We start from the raw sequence: 10,314 nt of genomic DNA, 5'->3' as shown, positions 1-10,314 counted from the left end.
GGCCAAGCGAGTTGTGCATCTGCACAATGACGCGATAGTGCTCAAAGCCCAAGTGGCCAATAAGTTGGTAAAAAGAGTTCTCATCGATAACGGCAGTGCTGCCGACATAATTTTCAAGTTCACCTTAGAGCGCATGAAGCTCGGGGGGCTATGCCCAACTCCGACCCAAACGCCTCTATTCGGGTTCACTGGGGATAGAGTCATGACCGAAGGCATCATCGATCTGCCGGTCACCTTCGGGACTCCCGGAGGCATTGAAGTTGTTCGCATGGTCCCCTTCCTAGTGGTTGATCAGTAGTCGCCATATAATGTCATCATTGAGCGACCCACGCTGAACCGACTCAGGGTCATTACTTCTACATACCACCTATTGGTGAAGTTCCCTACCAAGGATGGAATCGGCATCATGGCTGGAGATCAATCCCAAGCCAGAATATGCTGCATCCAAGGAATCGATGGAAAAACCGCTAGAAAGACGGTTAACACAATCTCCAAAATAAGAGATAGCGTCGAGTCGACCAAGGTCCTCCGCGAAGTCCACGAAGACATCTGCATGACACCCAAGTCCAAGGTGCCGACGTCCTCATCCCAAACAGGGAAGGACCCCACAAAGTCTGCCAAGTCGTGCATGACGAGATACACTACATAGAATACATGGACGAGACACCGATCCATCACCTGTGGAATGCGGAACACTTGAGAAAGTACTACCACTAGCCAGCGCTCCCCCCATTTTATTTCTTTGCTTTCCAGCATTCAATAAGGCCTACGAGCCAATCTTTTAGGATTTCAAATTTCTTCAATATTAATAAAGTTCGAGGTTTTTCTTTCAAAATCCGCTTTATCAAAGTTTTTCAATAACGTTTATAAACCCAAAAACTCGGGGGGCTAGTGACATAGGCAACGGTAAATACACTCAAAATCCTCAAGAAAGTACGCTCCACCCAACGAAAGTAAGCTCCACCAAAATAAAACACCCGAACATAAACGGGAACGAGCGTTCAACTAAGACGCCTCCGCGGTGCGCCGTAAGACATCCATGAGGTGCAGGCTAAAGACGCCTCCGCGGCGCGCCATAAGTCATCCAAGAGATGCAGGCTAAAGACGCCTCCGTGACGTGCCATAAGACATCCACGAGATGCAGGCTAAAGACGCCTTTGCGGCGCGCCATAAGACATCCCAGAGATGCAGGCTAAAGACGCCTCCGCGGTGCGCCGTAAGACATCCCTGAGATGCAGGCTAAGACGCCTCCGCGGCGCGCCGTAAGACATCCCAGAGATGCAGGCTAAGATGCCTCTGCGGCGCGCCGTAAGACATCCCAGAGATGCAGGCTAAGACGCCTCCGCGGCGCGCCATAAGACATCCCAGAGATGCAGGCTAAGACGCCTCCGCAGCGCGCCGTAAGACATCCCCGAGATGCAGGCTAAGACGCTTCCGCGGCGCGCTATAAGACATCCCAGAGATGCAGGCTAAGACGCCTCCGCGGCGCGCCGTAAGACATCCCCGAGATGCAGGCTAAGACGCCTCCGCGGCGCGCCATAAGACATCCCAGAGATGCAGGCTAAAGTCGTCCCTCGCGACGCACCAAAGACGCCTACATGGCGCACGTAAGACGCCTACATGGCGCGACCAAGTTGTCCCTCGTGACGCACTTAAGACGCCTACATGGCGCACCTAAGACGCCTACATGGCGCACCAAAGCCGTCCCTCGCGACGCACCAAAGACGCCTACATGGCGCACGTAAGACGCCTACATGGCGCGACCAAGTCGTCCCTCGCGACGCACTTAAGACGCCTACATGGTGCACCTAAGACGCCTACATGGCGCACATAAGACGCCTACATGGCGAAACCAAGTCGTCCCTCGTGGCGCACCGAAGCCGCCTACACGGCACATCTAAAAAGCCTACAAGGCACATCTAAAAAGCCTACAAGGCGCACCTAAACTTGTTGTCAATGGTGCCCACAAGAGGAGTTGTAGTGTGTATTTATGTACATTTGATGTCATATAGTCTTACGAAGACTCTTGCTTGTAACTGCTTATTTATTAATAAATGTTGAAACGTTCATTCAATCTTCCTTGTCTGAAGCTTTATGATAAAACCTTAGTCTTTTAGTCCATAAACAAACTTAACAACCTACGAAGAGACAAATGTAGATTTGCATGAACAAACTCTTCGTAGTTTGCTTAAAACGATATATTCGCAATCTAAGGGTCAAAGGACTATTGACCTCAGTACGATTGTTAGAAGAATCTATGATGTCTGGTTATGAGGTATTGAGAGTTGGAGACTCTATAGTTCTTCTAGGTATCTTCCGAAGGTACTGAATTGACCAGTGCACTTCTAGAGACAAGATAAGAACAAACCATTTAACCTCTTATGTCTCGAAGTCACTACGTATGAATTGCATCGTGCTTACCTTAATCCTGAAATGAGACATGTCATTTCACACCTTAGTATTCTCTGTTGTCAGTCGTTTTCGGAAAATCCGAGACGCCGAGGAGGCACGTCGTTCAAAGGGCCGATGGTCAGGCCGGAGGTCCTCAAAAGCGGCAAGCCTTCAAATCCTCGCCCCAAACTCTTGACTCCTTGAGTCGAGCAGAGTCCCTTGAGTCGAGACTTGAGTCGGTTCCTCGAGTCGAGCCTCGCTCCTCGAGTTGAGCCTTGAATCAGTCTCCTCGAGTCAAGCTTCGCTCCTTGAGTTGAGCCTCGAATCGGTCTCCTCGAGTCGAGCATCGATTCGAGTCTTATCCGTCGAACGAACATTTGTCATAGACCCAAAATACCAAGCCCACAATAGCTCAACGGGCCCGGAAGCAAGACGATCGCAAAGAGCCCGTGAAGAAGAAGTCCAGCGCGCGCCGCGCCGGCAGGGTCGCACGCCGCGCATTGGGCAGCGCTGTCCGCGCGCCGCGGGTCGCGCGCCGTGCCCGGCCAAGGCCTCGTCACGCATCGAGCAGCGCAGACCGTGCGCCGCGGGTCGCGCGCCGCGCCCTGTGCACCGCCACTACTTGTGCGCCCCCTCTTGAAAAGGGGCGCGTTCCTAGTCCCACATGGACGCCAAAGGACCCCCTTAGGGTCCTCAAACACCTATATAAACCCCCTCCCACTGAGGGGAAAGGCATCCCTTCATCTCCTATCGACACGCTCGATTTCTTACTCTTCTCTGCTTCTCTGGATACCATATTTGGCCTGAAGCAGTCTCTCTTCTCTCTCCCCCGTTCTCAGATGTTCCGAAGCACTCACAGGGACTTCCCGGACGTCGCTCCCTCTGACCGAACGTTCTCCGGTGCTCAAGCGTGCCCCTAGGGTTCTCGACTATAGTTCCCCTCGCGCATCTAACACGCTAGACGCGTACGCGATCTCCGAGGTTCTGAGACGCTGCCGAGGACTCCTCGCGCCCCGTCTCCTTCGTCTAGCACGCCTCTCCGCCAAGGTTCTACGCCTCATACTGCGTCTTTCACGCTTGAACTACATTCTGACCTGATCCCACGCACGGGTACGTAGGCAGCCGACAACCAAGGCACGGTCACTCCTCGTCCTCACCCCCTACCTCTCCCGAGACGCGGGTTGATCGGAGAAAACCCTAGCTTGAGACTATCGAGTTCACACTCTTGGCCCGGGTGCGATCACTTGGTCCGGCCTTGGATCGAACCGCCCGAGGTTTTCAATAGTTGTTCATTTTCGTGCGACAACATTTTGGCGCTAGAAGGAGGGGACTTCCCGACCTATTCAGCCCGAAATCCCTTCTGTTCATCTTCTTCTTTTCTTCTGCGAACTCAACCTTCTCGAACTTGAGAAACGATGAGTAGCCAACCACCCGTACGTTCTGAGGGCGTGAACAACCCCGAAAACGTCACTGGGACCAAGAAATACTTCTTGCGCTCCCGAGCGCATGGTGACGAAGAGTCGCTCCACGAAGAGAGCTCGACCCGCTCACCATCTCCATCTCCTGATAGCAGGGACGACCGCATCATGGAGTTTCCGCCGACTGAAGGCGAGGAACGCAAGGTACCACAGCCGACTGGCTGCAAAGCAACCTATGCGTGACACGATAATCCCCAACGGGGATCCTGAGAACCTCAACGAGGATAGCCGCGACCGCGACCCTGATTACGAGGGTACTGGTGAGTCGGAGGATATCGAGACTTCTCTCACGAAGGACAGGGGACTCCCTGCCGTGTTTGAAGCCGGTCCGTCGAATCCCTTACCCCGAACAGGCGATGCGCCGGCAGCTTCTCAAGAGGGGAATTCCCGACGTTCAGCTCTCGACCGACTAGGTCCGAGGGAGAATGTTGCGGAAAGTCAGGGCGTGCGGAGAGCGCACCGTCGCAAACAAAGCATGCGCGTCCGTACGACCAGCCCTAACCTTAGGGACCGCCTCACTGCTCAACGCATTGGGCGTGGCAATGATCTGAGAGAGCGACTAAGCTCTAGACCCAATATCCCGCTGGCAGCCCCAACTAACGGGAACCGCCGCACAGGACAGGGGTCTAACGAGAGGCTGCAGGTGACTCCTCCCGATCAAGGGGTTACTCCAACGACCGGTCTCGATGTGGTCACTATGATCCACAACCTTCGAAATGAGGTACGAGATCTCCGAGAATACGGAATAGGTGGAAGTGCCTATGGGGTCGTTGAGGAGAATTCATCGCCTTTCAGTACTCAGATACTGGCTGAGGTTTGTACAGGGAATTTCAAGCTCCCGAACCTCGCTCCCTATGATGGGAAAGCAGATCCTGCTTACCACATCCAGCACTATGAAACCTGGATGACGATGCAGGGTGTTTCTCCTGGCGCCATGTGCCAAGCTTTTAGTTTGACCCTCGCCGGACCCGGCTTTGAGTGGTTCAAGAACTTAAAGCCAGGAAGCATCCGCTAGTTCAAAGACCTGAAGAACATGTTCCTAGCACGGTTCGCTACATCTATGTTCCAAAAGAAGACCAAGATGTACCTGTGGTCAATCAGGCAAGAGAGTGGCGAGTCTAAGCGATACCTCGCCCGATTCACTGAAGAGTCAAACAAGGTCGACCGCTTTGACGACGGTGACGCAATTGCGGAAAACTTCAAAGGGTACTCGTCGTTCACACCGCTTAACACAGCGCCGGAAAGGATCTTGGCTCTGGCACGTGACAAGTTCACACCCCCGGCTCCAATGAAGAAGGATCACGCAACTCGCGATCGATCCAGGTATTGTGAGTTCCATCGGGAATACGGTCATTTGACCTCGGAATGCTACAACCTCAAAAGGCAAATCGAGGATTTGATCCAACGGGGTGAGCTGAAAGAGTTTGTGTTACGCATGATTAGCGCTGCGGGCCCCACCACGAACAGACAACAGTCTGGTCAGGGAGGAGGAACAGCCGCTTCTGCCGACCGAACCACGGCTACTGCCAACGCCAACCCACAACTCCACGTTGTAACCACCATATTGGGAGGTCCACAAGATGGAGATTCAGCCCGACAACGGTAGAAATTCCTTAGGGCCGTGTCTCAGGAAGACGCTGCTATGCACGTCAACTTCACATATGAAGAACCTCCGTCCGTGCCTCACGAGACGATGTATTTCACCAATGAAGAGGCCAAGCGAGTTGTGCATCCGCACAATGACGCGATCGTGCTCAAGGCCCAAGTGGCCAATAACTTGGTGAAAAGGGTTCTCATCGATAACGGCAGCGCTACCGACATAATTTTCAAGTCCACCCTAGAGCGTATGAAGCTTGGGGGGCTGCGCCCGACTCCGACCCAAACGCCATTGTTTGGGTTCACTGGGGAAAAGGTTATGACCGAGGGCATTATCGACCTGCCGGTCACCTTTGGGACCCCTGGAGGAATCGAGGCCGTTCACATGGTCCCATTCCTAGTGGTCGATCAGGAGTCGCCTTATAACTTAATCATCAGGCGACCCACGTTGAACCGGCTAAGGGCAATCACTTCCACGTACCACCTACTGGTGAAATTCCCCACCGAAGTGGGAATTGGCATTATGGCTGGAGACCAATCCCAAGCCAGAATATGATTAGTCTTTGGTTTTGAGTTTGTTCGAGGAAAGGATGATTGAGGGATGTTGGGAGACATGTTGCTTATAAAAGTTGAAACAAGTTTATGATTAGTCTTTGGTTTAGGATTTAAGTTTGTTTAAGAGTTGATAAAATCCAAAGGTGTTATAAACCAAACGATAATTTACTCCCTCAAGAGAAGGCCGGAAAAAATCTCCATATAGTCTTAGCATTTGATGTCATATAGTCTTACAAAGACTCTTGCTTGTAACTGCTTATTTATTAATAAAAGTTGAAACGTTCATTCATTCTCCCGTGTCTGTTTGAAGCTTTATGATAAAACATTAGTCTTTAGTCCATAAACAAACTAAACAACTTACGAAGAGACAAATGTAGATTTGCATGAAAAAACTCTTCGTAGTTTGCTTAAAATGATATATTCGCAATCTAAGGGTCAAAGGACTATTGACCCCAGTATGATTGTTAGAAGAATCTATGATGTCTGGTTATGAGGCATTGAGAGTTGGAGACTCTATAGTTCTTCTAGGTATCTTCCGAAGGTACTGAATTGACCAGTGCACTTCTAGAGACAAGATAAGAACAAACCATTTAACCGCTTATGTCTCGAAGTCACTACGTATGAATTGCATCGTGCTTACCTTAATCCTGAAATGAGACAAGTCATTTCACACCTTAGTATTCTCATTTGAGAAAGTCAGAGTTCGGACTCACTATGTGATTCCGAACAAGGCCTATTGGTGAAGTACTAAGTTGTGAGAATGTCATGAGTAACTTTGTGAAGTTCTCATAGATATGGAATTCATGTACAAGATTGCTGAAATGCAATGTATATCACCTCATGCTTTGTTCCTTGGAGTGTGAATAAATGAACTGGCCAGTGTCCAAATTGAGTCTTGACTCTTTTGGATGAAACAATGTGACTTGTTAGCTCCTTGTCAATACATTGTTTCTAACTTATTCACAAGCGACAAAGGAGTTGAGGAAATAACAGCTAGAAGGGTAAAATGGTAATTTTGTAAATACCGACTAGCTGATGATATTCATGAAGGGTAAACACTGATAATATTCTGTGGATCCACTCATTACAATTAGGTTGAATTCTTGAGTAGAAAATAAATTAATTTGAACCGAGAGATTTTCAGTGTCAACTCTTTAGTGGAGTCAGTTGACATTACGCTAAACTTGGAAAAGGTTTGTGAACTTTTGAGTCGAAGTATTTTAGCTCAAGCTTTGTTCATTTGGATCCATGAGGTCACTGTCACGAATCACATCGATTAGGAATAGTTAAACTGGAAGCTAAGTCAAAATAAGAATGAAAATTGTCAAAAGGGTATTTTTGTCTTTTGAGACATAACATGAAATGAGTGTCAATAAATTTTTTGACAAGGTCATTTAATGACATTTTTCACTCGCCAATATTAGTCTGATTGGTATTTGTGGATTAATTTCATTTCATAAGAATTTTATTGAAAATTCTTAATGGGCCTTTTTCATGTTGTCATGAACAAGTGGAAAAGCTTCTAGAAGGCCTTTCTAGATTGAGATAGGCGCCCAAGATACCCAAGAGAAAGAGAGAATATTTTGTGCACAAATGTATGAACATACTTTCCAAAAGGAAAAGAGGAAACAAATTTCCCCTAAGAGGAAATGAGGCAAGAGAGACACAAGGCAAGGTAAGGAACAAAAAAGGAAACAAATCCAAGCCTTCTAGAAGGCTTGCCTTGGCCGAGTATGTCATAGAGGAAAAGAGGAAATTGGCTCATGAATATGTGATATTCTATAGAAGAGGAAACTACCTTATTGAAGGTAAGACCTCTCCTATAAATAGGAGCCTCATTCTTCTCATTTTTCTCATTCCACACAAGTTAGAGATTGAGAGACTCTCTCTCTCTAGACATTGTGGCCGCCCCTCTCCTCTCTCTCTCTAGTCAATTTCGTTTTATTGTTTTGGCACCTAGGTCCTCATTTGACCTAGAGTTTAGCTCCGCGACTTCAAGACTCGTTCTTAAGTCGTAGTGTTTAAAAGATCCCACACACTAATTCCTTTTATTTCGAGGGATTTAGTGATAGAAACTTTCGTGGTTGCTCGAGTTGCCGAGGAAAGAAAGAGAGATGTGCTGCGAGGGAGACGAACGTTTTCAACCTTCCGAAGGCTCATCAACGTTCAAGCTTCTAAAGAGGTTAGTAAATTTATTAAGCTCATATTAGTTTTATTTATATGTTTTTACAAGAAATTTTTTTTTTTAAAATTCCGCCGCTTAACGAAGCGTTAAACTTTTTCTTAAATTCTAGATCAATTCCAACAAATGGTATCAGAGCTATGGTCAAAGATATTCATGTACCTGTATTTAAAAATATGAGCTTGAAAATTGTTTTCGAAAGTTTACTAATTTTGTGACAAGTTAGAATTGTTTTCTTAGATTTTTTTTAATTTATTGCTCATGCCTTTAAATTAAAAATTATGTAGTTTTACTATGAGTTTGAGATGTTTTTAAAACACATTAGAATCAGTTCTAAAAGTTTTTAATTTTTTATATTGAAAAACGTGTTTTAAAGGTTTGAGATTTTTCGAGTAATTTTTGTAACTACTTACTAGTTTCTTTTATTTACTTGAATCGTTTTATGCATGTTGTTATTTCTTTTATACTATGTTATTACCTTGCTAATAAAACACAAATAAAAGCTTTAACAACCTTCCAAAAACGTTCCGTTACACTCAATTCTTTTTCGCACCTAAAAAGGACCAAGCTTTAATTATTTCTTTTTTCTTCGAGCTGGAGTAAAACCCGCAGTAAAAGTGGCATAACTCTCTGCTCAGAAATAAAACTTTAATGATTCTTGAATCGAATTAAAGCCCTGTTTGTTCTCTGTCCAATGAAACCGGTCTCAGGTCAAAATGACATCGGAGCCGCCAGTTATGGCGATTTTACTCCGAGGTGCGCGGCTGTGCTGAAACTCCAGTTTTTAGAAATCCGGATTTTCAAACCCCACTACCATGAGTTATAGAACTCTAATGACAAAAATTTCTTGAGCAAAAATATTTTACATAAGATTATAAACATGATGTGTAAGATTAAAATGTTTTGATTTTTGAAAGTTTAATTGAAATTGTTTTTTTACAAAACTAGTTTGAATTTTGAAAAACCGTTTTCGTTTTCAAACTTGAAAATATTTTGTCATCCAAATAAAATAAGTTTTCAAAATGTTTTCAAAACTATATCTATATCACATATGTTCAAAATCTATATGCTCTTGAATATTTGAGTGGGAGGTCTCCTTGTAGACAAGCCGAAAAATAAAAAGATGTGTAATCTCAAACTTTCAAGTGTTCGAGTGAGTTGAAGTTCAAACTTCCCTCATGCACTTTCCCGAAATAGAAAATAGGAAAAGATCCGAGGATGTTCCTTGTGCCTTTATGCACTAACACTGCTCTGAACATGAATATCTAGGATTCTTTTCTAGTTGTCCACTCTATCGCTCTATAACTAGGAAAATCGTTTCCGAACTTATAAGAGTCGATGTACCAACTCCAAAAACTAAGTGGGAGGGTTATATTTGTTGTTTGTAACCCACGATCCCCAACACTAATGAAAGAAGCAATTAACGTGGGACTAAGAACCGCTCTTGCGAACCTCTCTTAAATGGGAGTACTCCAAGGCGTTTTTGCTTCGATCATTGGTCAATGAGCTACGTCCGAGAGTGAGACGATGATGACAAGACCTCCCCTTGGGGGATTGTTTTTCAAAGTCAATCTTTTGGACTAAGTGGCCGGTTGCACACTTAGGCTCAATCCCTAGTAATCCTCCCTTGAGTCTCTGCGAAAGGATGTGAGTGATAAAACCAATTTAAAAGGTGGCTAGTCAAAATTGATGTATTGACATCTTGGCTAAGCATTAATGATGTGTCATTTACTTTTGAATGGAGATTTTTTGCGGCCTTCTCTTGAGGGAGTAAATTATCGTTTGGTTTATAGCACCTTTGGATTTTATCAAGTCTTAAATAAAACTTAAATCCTAAACCAAAGACTAAATCATAAACTTGTTTCAACTTTTTTATTAATGAATAAGCAGTTACAAGCAAGAGTCTTCGTAAGACTATATGACATCAAATGTACATAAATACACACTACAACTCTTCTTGTGGGCACCATGGACAACATAGCATTGGTTGCAGGGGCGCGAGTGCGCTTCGCAATCGGCCAACATGGTCGGCCAAAAGTAGCCTTGCCTTTTTATTTTGATGGCGAGCGCTCGTCCACCTGCGTGATTTCCGCATTCTGCTTCGTGCACGTC

The sequence above is a fragment of the Urtica dioica genome, chromosome 1, assembly GCF_054948205.1.
Source record: "Urtica dioica subsp. dioica isolate 48M chromosome 1, U.dioica_male_clone48M_v1_H2, whole genome shotgun sequence".
In the NCBI taxonomy this organism is placed as follows: Eukaryota; Viridiplantae; Streptophyta; class Magnoliopsida; order Rosales; family Urticaceae; genus Urtica; species Urtica dioica.
This window is presented reverse-complemented; position numbering follows the sequence as displayed.